Genomic DNA, 10,154 nt, shown 5'->3' with positions numbered 1-10,154 from the left:
GAAGGAGGATCACAGTTCAAGGTCAGCCTGAACAATTTTAGTGAGACATATCTTAAACCTCCTCCCCAAAAAGACTGTGGGTGTAGTTCAGTGGTAGAACATTTCCTTAGCACTCACAAGGCCCTGGAGTCAATCACCAGTACTGGAAAAAGAAAATAAAAAAGATGAAGAAAAAGTGATTAATGTGTTGGACTTTAAGAGGTGCCAAGAGGTGGAGGAAGTGTTTCCTTGGTTGTGGGTGGGGAGGAGTGTGAAAAGCACATCAAGACGTAGGCTGGAGAGAGATAGCAGAGACTGTGGGATCTGCCAAGCAAGCACCAGGGACCTTTTCCAGTGGAAGCCATCACACTCCCCATGTTGTGGAAGAGTGGGTGACCTTGCTGACATGGAGAAGCATCCTGTAAAGACTGTGTGGTGAGTTGACGGGCCAGTGGTGCCTGGGGAGGAGTGGGAATGGGGAGGCTGAGACTATGTTAGGCAACTAATACAATTGTCCTGGAAAAAAAAATACACAAAAGACTTGCAATTAAGTATAGCTCCGCTGTCTATGTCCCATGTGTGGGAGCTGAAACTACCTCTGCTGAAAGGTAACAGCTGTATTTCCAGCCAGAGTGGTCAGCCGGCTGGGGTGTGGAAGCTCAGGCTGACATTCTGCACCCAGGTGGGCGAGTCTGGGATGGGAGAGCCAAGGTGGGGCAAGCTCACCACCCATCCCCTGTTGCCTCAAGAATACTGGCAACCCTAAGGCGAGAGTGAACTTCGTGTACTGCAAACATGGACAGTAAAATAAAATTTTAACAAAGGTCAATGACAGACAGAAAAACAACAGCAGCAATACTTGCTGGTGGTGTCAGCAGCCTCAGTGTTTACCATGAGATAACTCACAGATTATAGTTTGAACTTGATCGCCAAAGTTTGCCACAAATGCCTCATTTTTGTTATTATTTTCACTTGCTCAAGTGTAGCAATAGTCTTTGGGATCCAAGGACATTTTTTGACCTGTAGCATTCTATTTTTTTCATTGTAGCACTGTTCATTTAAAAAAAAATTTTTTTTATTTAGTTTTTTTTATTAGTATGGTTGTAGTACATAATGTTTACACTCCTTGTATGGAGTTGGCACATGTACATAACACATCTTAATTCCTTTTTTCATTCCCTTTCCCTCCCCTATCTCTTGATCGCTTTCCTTTTTGAGAGACATCTATCTCCCTACTTCCTGTTGTATAGCTTTTATTTTGCTGTTTATTTATATTTTGGGTTTCTCATATAAGAGAAACCATGCCATGTTTAAGCTTGTGTGCTTGATTTGTTTTACTTAACACTATGGTCTCAAGGTAAATCCATTTTTCTACAAATGACTCAAATTTATTCTTCTTCATAGCAGAGTAGTATTCCCTTGTGTGTAAATACCACATTTTGTTTATTTAGTCATCTGTTGGTGAGAATATAGGATGCTTTCAGGATTTAGCTATTATGTATTGTGCTACTATAAACATGAATTTCAAATCTCTGAATAAAAGCACAATTAAATTTGGGTTCTTGGTACATTTCTACCAAGAAAAAACATTCATAAAAAGACAAATAACTGAGGATATTAGAAAGTCATTCCATTTGATTTCATTTCTCAATTTTCATAGGAAGTAAAACTTTCACCAATATGAAAAACAAAAACGGGAAAAGATTTTTAAAAGAAAGAAAAGAAGCAAAAGAAAAAGTACAAACATGTATGGTTTAGAGAGGATAGCTATGTTGTTTTCTCAACATGGCAAAACCGAAATTTTTATCAATGCATTTGAACCTAAACTGTGGTTTACCCCAAGTAAAATGGTTGATGTGGTGGATTTAATATATGGCAGCCAGTTAAGCATCTTTTTTGTCCTGGAAGTCAAGGCAAGACTATCTTCTACTTTAACGAGATCAAATCAAAGACTCCCTGCCCTTTATTCTTCTTTGGTTTTTTTCTAATTTGGGAAGGCCCCAACTTCCTGGTTTTGACAGTTTCCCTTACATCAGAGGGGAAATTTTTTTCCATGGTTAATGCTATTAATTACCTTGGTGGGTGGCTATGTTCTTATGGCTCCTGTTTTTCCTTTCCTTGGATTACCTTAGTTCTTCATTTTCATTTTAGCTTGGCTTAGAAAACTAGCCTATCAATATCTCATATTGTTTTTATTGTCTTCCTTCTGGTTTTCTTTTTATTCAGACAAAATATCTCATTCATGAAGGAAATATTCAAAGCAAAATGCTGTTTCTCCCAACCCTTTGCTTTTCTTAGGCTTCTCCATTCCTATACATGCCTGCAGTATTGGCAACACAATGCAGTTCTGGAGCTATGATGTGCTTTTCAATGCAGCTTTAAAAAGGAAAGCCTACCTGATTGTTTCCTGCTGGAATACAGCTGGATTTCAGAGGAGGCATCAGCTCTCAGGAAAATATTTCTCCTGAAAATATTCTGTAAGTATCCAAGGAAGCCCAGCCAGCTAGCACAGTCTGGTGGCCAAGATGGGGCCAAGACAAGGCCAACAGTGGCCAGGACTCTGAAACCACAATGCTAGATTTCAAGCCGGCCCTGCTGCTTACCACCTATGTAACACTGGGATTGTCGCTTAACCCTCGGAACCTCAGTTTGCTAAATCGCGAGATGGCATTAATAGTATCTATCTAATGGCATTGCAGTGAGCCTGAGTTAGCATATGTGGGACATCTATGCCTTTGCATGCTGTAAAGGGTGTAACGCTCCTCTCTTGCCCTGATGTTCTACTCTAAACTTCAGTGGTCTTGCTGCTTGCTCCCACTTCCAATGGGCTTTCCCTGTTGTCACCTCCACATATCATTTCTCTTCCTTCTGCTAGTCTCTGTCAGTAGCCTCCTTTTGTTTGTGCTCATTCTTTTTTTTCCTGTCCATTCTCTTAATATGCTGCCCCCATAGTTCCCAAGATGGCACACTGGATTTCTATCTGGGCCAATTTCCAGTTCTCCCCATCTGGTGGACTACACTGTATTCCAGATCTGATGCTGGGTCTGCTTCCCTGTATGTGGTTCTGCCCTAGGTGACATGTCCAGTTCTGGGTGTCAGCCCTTCCCAGGTTGCCCTGCCACACCACAGAGAATGTCCATGTGCTCAGTGTGACCCCTTCTCCCACTGTCATTTCCATCTATATAAAATGATTTATTCTTTATCTGAAGCATTTGATTAAAAACTTGGCCAGTTCCTGTCCATAGCACTTATTCTACCTTGTCTTAGTTATCAGTCCATCCTTTTGTAATAGATTATCAATTTTTTGAGGTATAGATTGTGTCTTATATTCTTCTCTAAATACCTAAACTATGTTGGACTCTAGACATTACAGTACACATTTGACCCCCATTTCTGAAAACATAAGACTTTGTGGGCCAACATAATATCTGCTTACTTTAGCAATCAATCCAAAACCCAGGTATTCAGAGTTGACTGACTGTGACCTTAAGAATTTGCCTGTAGAATTTTGATGCCTATCAAAGCAACACTGTAATAATTCTTTCCTGAAACAGTTACACTTTGGACACTTTGATTTAAAAGTAAACCAAAGATAGAAAAAACCAATATTAAAAGAGTGAGGCAGCAATGGGTCAAGTGTTGGGAAATTGGATTATTAAATAAAAATGAAATGAATGGGAAATATTTAGATAAAAGAAGATTATTGAGAAGTAACTTAGTGTGCTGAATTTAAAAAATGTTGTAACATAGAGAACTTTGCACCAAAGCCCATTGTCTTTTTTGAAGACAAGTAAAGAAGTTCACTTAAAGAATAGATGGAGAAGGGCCGAGGATTTAGCTCAGTGGTTTCGCCGTCTGCTGCTCAAGTGCAAGGACCTGGGTTTGATCCCTGGTACCAAAAAAAAAAAAAAAATAGATGGAGAATTAAAGTTAGTCATAAAGCCAAACATTAGCAGTAAGTGACAAGAATAACTTACACGTGTGTTGCTGGTAGAGTGAAACAACTTGGTGACCTTTGAGGACTTATTCTCAATATGTAAGCCTAACTCTGTGAAATAGTTTCAGGGCAATATTCCTCAGTGCAGAAGGATACATAAGATGCATTTTGAGATTCCTTTCAATCCCATTCTCTTTGATTTTTTTATGCCTTTTAAAAAATAATTTACCCAATATTTGCAGATCTATAATTCCAGCACTCAGGAGGCTGAGGCAGGAGGATCACTATGCATTCAAGGGCAGTCTGAACTATATAGCCACACCCTGTCTTAAAACAAAACAAAACAATACAAAAAAAATATAAGTTCTTTAGAGGAATTGTGTTATAAAGTACAAGAATAAAGTATTGAATAGGTCTCATTCAAAGCATGCATTTGATACTTTTTTTTTGGTTTAGCTTTGGCTGTGAGTGATTGTTAGAATGTTATATTATTTTGTACAGGGTAGTTGGCCTAGAGCCAAGACATAAGCCATATTTGAGACCTGTTATTTGTCAATCATTAATTAGCCTTGGTTTCAGAAGAAATTTGTGGTGATGCAAAGATTTTTATGGTTGTATTTGTTCATACGAAGGCTTGGTCAGTCACTCTTTCAACACCTTAAGTGTAGATGACATAATTATTTGTATCTTGCACATTAATGAGGATGTAAAGTTTCTCAATGTATAATGAGTAGAGCTGAAAAGTGGGAATGCTTCTAATAATGTAGAGGTATTGTTTAGTAATTCTCTCTAATATCTGAGAATTCTAATTATGGAAATGAAGAAAATACACAGATCCTAGAGATGGTAATAGAATATAAGAAAAGGGACTATGGTAAAAATTATAATTTAATACAATCTCAAACACAGCAAATGTGGTAGAAAAAATACTTCTGGAAAGATGATGATAGAGAATAGGATTAAAAGTCAAAAGAGAAGATAGGAAAAAGAACAGAATTGAGAAGGCTTCTCTGGAAGAGTGCTTGGTTATTTCAACTAGGAAGCCAAGTCAGAGACACACACTTTCTGCCTGGAATAAGCAGAACTAGAAAAGGCTATCTAGAGCCACTTAGGAGCTGAATGTCTTCAGTAAGAGGAAAAAGTAGACGATACAGGTCATTCCTTCTGAGTTTCCTCCTCCCCCAAACCTGCTACAGAAAACAAATTTCCTCACCTAAAAAAATAAGCTTATACCTACTAGTAGTCCACTTCTGGTTGCTATAAAAAACACCTTAGATGGTAACTTTATAAAGAAGTTTATTTTATAGTCCTGGTGGCTGGAAGGAGCAAAACAGCATGGCACTGTTATCCTGCAGTGATCCTCTGGCTGTGTCACAACAACATTGCAGAAAAAGAGCCTTGTGCAAAGAGGATTACAGGGCAAGACAAGAAACCAGAGAGATTCAGGGGCCTGGCTTGCTCTTTTTATAGCAACCTTTTCTTACAGAAGCTAGCTAGGGTCCCATGGAAACGGCACTTATCCCTTCCAAAGGTGGTGTCCCCACAGATGGAATTCCTTTCCAGGAGGCCCTGCCTCTTACTGTCATCGCACTGGGGAGCATTCTTTCAGTACGTGAGCTTGTGGAGGAAGCACTGAAGCCACATCCAAGCCATGGTCCCTCCTGTTGTGCTGGGAATTCCTCTCATGCACTCTTGGTGTCTATTTGCTAGTTGTCAAAAATGTTTTCAATGGAGAATTAAAATATTTGCGAAAAATTTTAGATTGTATGATTAGAAATTAAAGGTAGATACTTAATTGAAAGAGTACTTTGACATCCATTCATGCTGAAGTATTGTGAACAAATGATTGAAATTACACACTGAAATAATTATCTTTTTTAAAATTTGGTTTTAGGAGTAGCTAAGCCAAGGTAGAGGAAGAAGAAAATGTGTCCATGACAGTGAAGCTGGAGAAGCCAAGGAACAGTCTAAGTTTCACCTGGAGTCACGTGTTCTGTACTTTTCAGATGGAAGCTATGTATGGAAGGATGCTGTGTCTAACTGCACTCCTATGGAGCTCGTAGTAGCAGTATCTCCAATGTGCTATTGTGCATTCCACTTACGTGATCTGTGAAGTTTTATTTTAGGTACCTAACTCCATTGAAGAGGAATTTCAATTCCAGAGGATTCATTAATTAAGGCATTGCCAAATTTACTACATCTTTTGGCTCCCTTACATTAATGCCTCTCAGATTTCCCTTCCTATGAAGCATAAAACAATATGGGAGAAGAGGGCTATTATGTAACTTGGGCAAGATAAGGATGAAACTAGTTAACAGCTAGTTAAGGATGAGGCTGGAACTAAAGTCTCAGTCTTCAGATTTCTTGGGCACTCCGACTTGCCTGGTGACTGGCTGATCTTTTGTAGTCACTCCAGATATCAGAGTGCTTCATCTCTCAGCTTCCTTTACACAAATGTGTTGTCCCACTTCAACGTGTCTCTCTTCAAATTCAGACCTCTTCATTTTGTCATTTATGCTGATCTTTGCTTCTGTTTTGCCATTTTTGTCATTTCATTAGCATATAGCACTTAGTCTACTAACTAGCCAAATCTTTCCTCATTCTCTTTCTCATGAATTACATGACCTTTTATTATCAGTCTTTGTCCTAAATCAGCAAATGACATTAATAAATATGATGCTGATATGTCTTTTGGTTTAGCTATGACAGTGGATAGACTGGTCAACTAATCACATAATCCAAAAGAGAATTACAGAATTTGTAAGTCAAAGATAAACACAAGATATTTTAGGTGTTTAGAGTTTTATATGTTTCAGTGTCTTTTTCATTCACAAAACTGCAAACTTCACAATGGCCTGATTAATCATAATCATGAAGACTACAGAGAGCAAATAAATTTCATCTTAATCCCCAAATCACCTTGAGTGTTGGCCTGGGGTCTGCAGCATCATGGCAGAGCTTGGAGATGGGAGATGTGCCCAGTTTCAATGCAGGTTCTTGCTATTCTAAATAAAACAAATTGTTAGCTTAGACACCAACATTCACTTTGGGTTGTTCTTTTGAGCCACATCATCACAGAAAAGTGAACCCTTCAAATTGGAGCTCTTCTTGTCAGTGGTTGCCATTCATGTTGTGTCCCTGCACAGGTTTATCCTGGAGTCACATCCACCCATTCATACATTTCATGGGGGAAAATGTGCCAAGGATTCTGGAATCCTTGGAATGAATGCTGATGAGTTATAACCCAACTAGGCCTTATTTTTCTAAAGACATATAAAGGTGTGCTATCAATTTATATCAATAAAATGATACATGTCATATAAATGTGAATAGTCTAAGAGGTGAAAGTAAGGACTGTTGGAAGAACTTCAAGTTGATCTAATGAAAAGGCCATCAGTGACATGGATCAAATTATCTGGGAAACGAGAACACAGGAATGGGTTTTAATACTGAGCTCACGGGGACCTGGGAGAATGCTGCCTGATCAGAGCTTTATGAAATGTTTTGATGTGTTTCAATGTCATTAAAAGTTCTCAGTCTGAATCTATCCCTTCCAAATAGCCTATCTCTGCTATGTTTCTTACTACAAGGCATCAATAACATGTAAATGTGGTCATGACTAAATACCACAAAGAATATCACAACATGCTCCCAGTTTGTACAAGGAAACTCCATGATCTTTCCAGGTAAACCAATGTTTGTGTTAGGGATATCCCCAGCAGTACTCTGAATAGATCTTGGCTTTCAAACTGGCAGTTTCATTATTGGGGAATTTTGATGTGTGTCACATAAAGTATGTGGATTCATTCCTATGGTGATAACAGTCTTCAAACACTAGGTAATGGGAAACAAAAACATCGTAAATGAAAGAAATCAAACTTCTGTCGAGATAAGCTAGATGACCTGAAATTAATTCATTTTCCTGTCCCTCAGGACGTCATATTGACAAAAACATGGAATATATAAAGAGTAGAGAGAAGGCAGAAAACATCACATGTACTGTAATTTTTCTCCCAGAGATATGATCAGTTAACAATTTGGTGTATTGCCTTTTAACTCTTTACCTCCTTCTATTGTTTTAAAGTGCTATATTTTACATAAAAATGTGAGTTGGTAATAAAATCATTCGATCTATCACGCTGATGCTCAAACCCATCTAGAACATGCAGGAAATCTTGGGAAGGCAAGAATCCTCCTCCGCTGTTAATCTTAGAGGGCCACAGACACACTAGTAATTTCTCAGCTTCAAGAGCTTGATTAGGGAACTGTCAAATAGGATCTAATAATCTTCTGTAAAGCAAAAATTGTAACAACACTAATAGGATGTTTATGACAATAACAACCAATATTTGTGGATTACTTGCTATGTGACATCTTGCTGAATCTTCAGAAAATCCAAAAGAAAGAAGTTCCTCATCTTTCATCTGAAATAACTGGATACAGAGAGATTAGATAGACACTTGTGCAAAATCACATAGCTGGTCAGTAGCAGATCAGGGATTTGAATATAGGTTGTCGGCTCCAGAGTCTGTCTCATTTGTTTGTTTGTTTATTTTGACATAGGCTTTCACTGTGTAGTTCAGGCTGGCGTTGAACTCACTATGTAGCCCAGGCTGGCCTTGAAGTCATGACAATCCTCTTGCTTCTGCCCCCAGAGTGCTGAGATTACAGGTGTGTGCCACCACTCCTGGCAAAGGAGACCTCTGTTGTTCTCTTTAATGGCAATGTACAGCTGCTCCTTAGGATACTTCAAATTCTGCATTCTTAGGAGGCACTGCACACAGGTGTTTGCAAACCTTTCCATTTGGAGGGAAGTCCTAACATCCTATTTTTAAGTGCCACTTCAGTATTTATATCTGGTACCAAAATCCCTTTCAATTTAGTCTGCTTTATTGAATCTCAATAATATCCAAAATTTGACCATAGGGCAATTTTAATACATACATTATAACCTAATAAAAAATCCTAACCCTTGTATTTTCAATCTGTTCAGTTATTTTCATTGATTCACTCCTTGTGACAGTCTTCTCCCTTGGGTGGAGTACATCAAGTCTCTTTACTTTTATCCCCAAGATGTCACCAGAAGAAAGGCACCAAGTGTGTGTCCAGACTCATGAGCCCCCCGCCCCACCCCGATCTGAGCCTGGCTTTCCAGAAGAGAGTCCCTATCTTGTTAGGTTTTTCTCCCGGACTCATCTACACTTCTGAGAAGTAAAAAACAAATGTGTCAAATTTTTCTGTATCCATTTATTCCATGTATTACCCACTGGGGACTATTTTCTATTTCTCTTTTCCACTTTTACCATCATTTCAATTCTTTTTTTTACCCTTACATAAATGTGCATTCCAATTCCTTTACATCTAAGAGTGTAATTATATATGTGACTCATTGTACACACACTTAATGAACTCTGTTTTAGACAATGAAAATACAGCTAAAAACCCAGTTTCTTTCCCACAGGACAGCCATGAAAAAGGGATGGGTGGGCTGCCAGGCAGAGTAAGAAGCCTTCCCTTCGTGGAGCTAATGTGGTGCAGGGGGAGCTCAGGGGATGTGCTCTCAGATGTAGGAGGTGTTAAAAAGCTGCTTTCTGTGGGTGAAAAAAAACCCCACCTCATAAATTTGATTCATGACATGACTTCCACTTCTATTCTTGAAATCTTTTTCCCCCAACCTCCGTAACCTCAATGACAATAGCATACCTGCAAGAAAAAGGCAGAAGGGATTGAAAACTGCCCCAGAAAAGCAATTCGGTGTTTTCTTTTGAAAACAATGAAAAGAAATGTATCCCCAAACTGGTGCAAAACACATTTTATTAATAGGAACAACCCATCTACATCCCAAGGTGATTCCATATCAAAAAGAAACAAAAAATCCAACACAGATCTAACATCACAAGGAGATAATAATTGGCCTGGCCTGCATACCCTGACAGGTGCAAATTGAAAATGAAAACACAAACACACAGCTCTTGTGGAGTGATCGGTGCTTTTCCTGGAAGGCACTGGGCTTTGGTGCAATTTCACCTGCCCAGGAACCACATGCCATGCAGTGTACCCACTCCAGGGAGACTGCTTTCTGCAGAAACCCATGGAAACTGCCATTCTGGAAAACTTCTCATCCCAGGAGAAGCAGTCCACAGTGATTTCATGTAACAGCAGTGAACTGTAAAATTAATTTGGAACAACCAGTACTTTCCATTTACCCTATAAATGTTCAAATCACAAAGTGCTCAAT

General features: G+C 38.9%; 1 long non-coding RNA gene across 1 annotated transcript; it reads left to right on the top strand.

The window, feature by feature from the left end:
- The first annotated feature begins 200 nt into the window (after window positions 1-200).
- Window positions 201-7,753, top strand: LOC147826331 (uncharacterized). Its single transcript, XR_015439241.1, has 3 exons — window positions 201-414; window positions 2,278-2,456; window positions 5,811-7,753. It is a non-coding gene; the product is annotated as an uncharacterized LOC147826331 (long non-coding RNA).
- The last annotated feature ends 2,401 nt before the right edge of the window (window positions 7,754-10,154 follow it).

Source organism: Heterocephalus glaber, unplaced genomic scaffold, assembly GCF_053883595.1.
Source record: "Heterocephalus glaber isolate CG9 unplaced genomic scaffold, H.glaber_assembly_v1.0 deba00001472, whole genome shotgun sequence".
NCBI classification, from domain to species: Eukaryota; Metazoa; Chordata; class Mammalia; order Rodentia; family Bathyergidae; genus Heterocephalus; species Heterocephalus glaber.
This window is presented reverse-complemented; position numbering and strand designations above follow the sequence as displayed.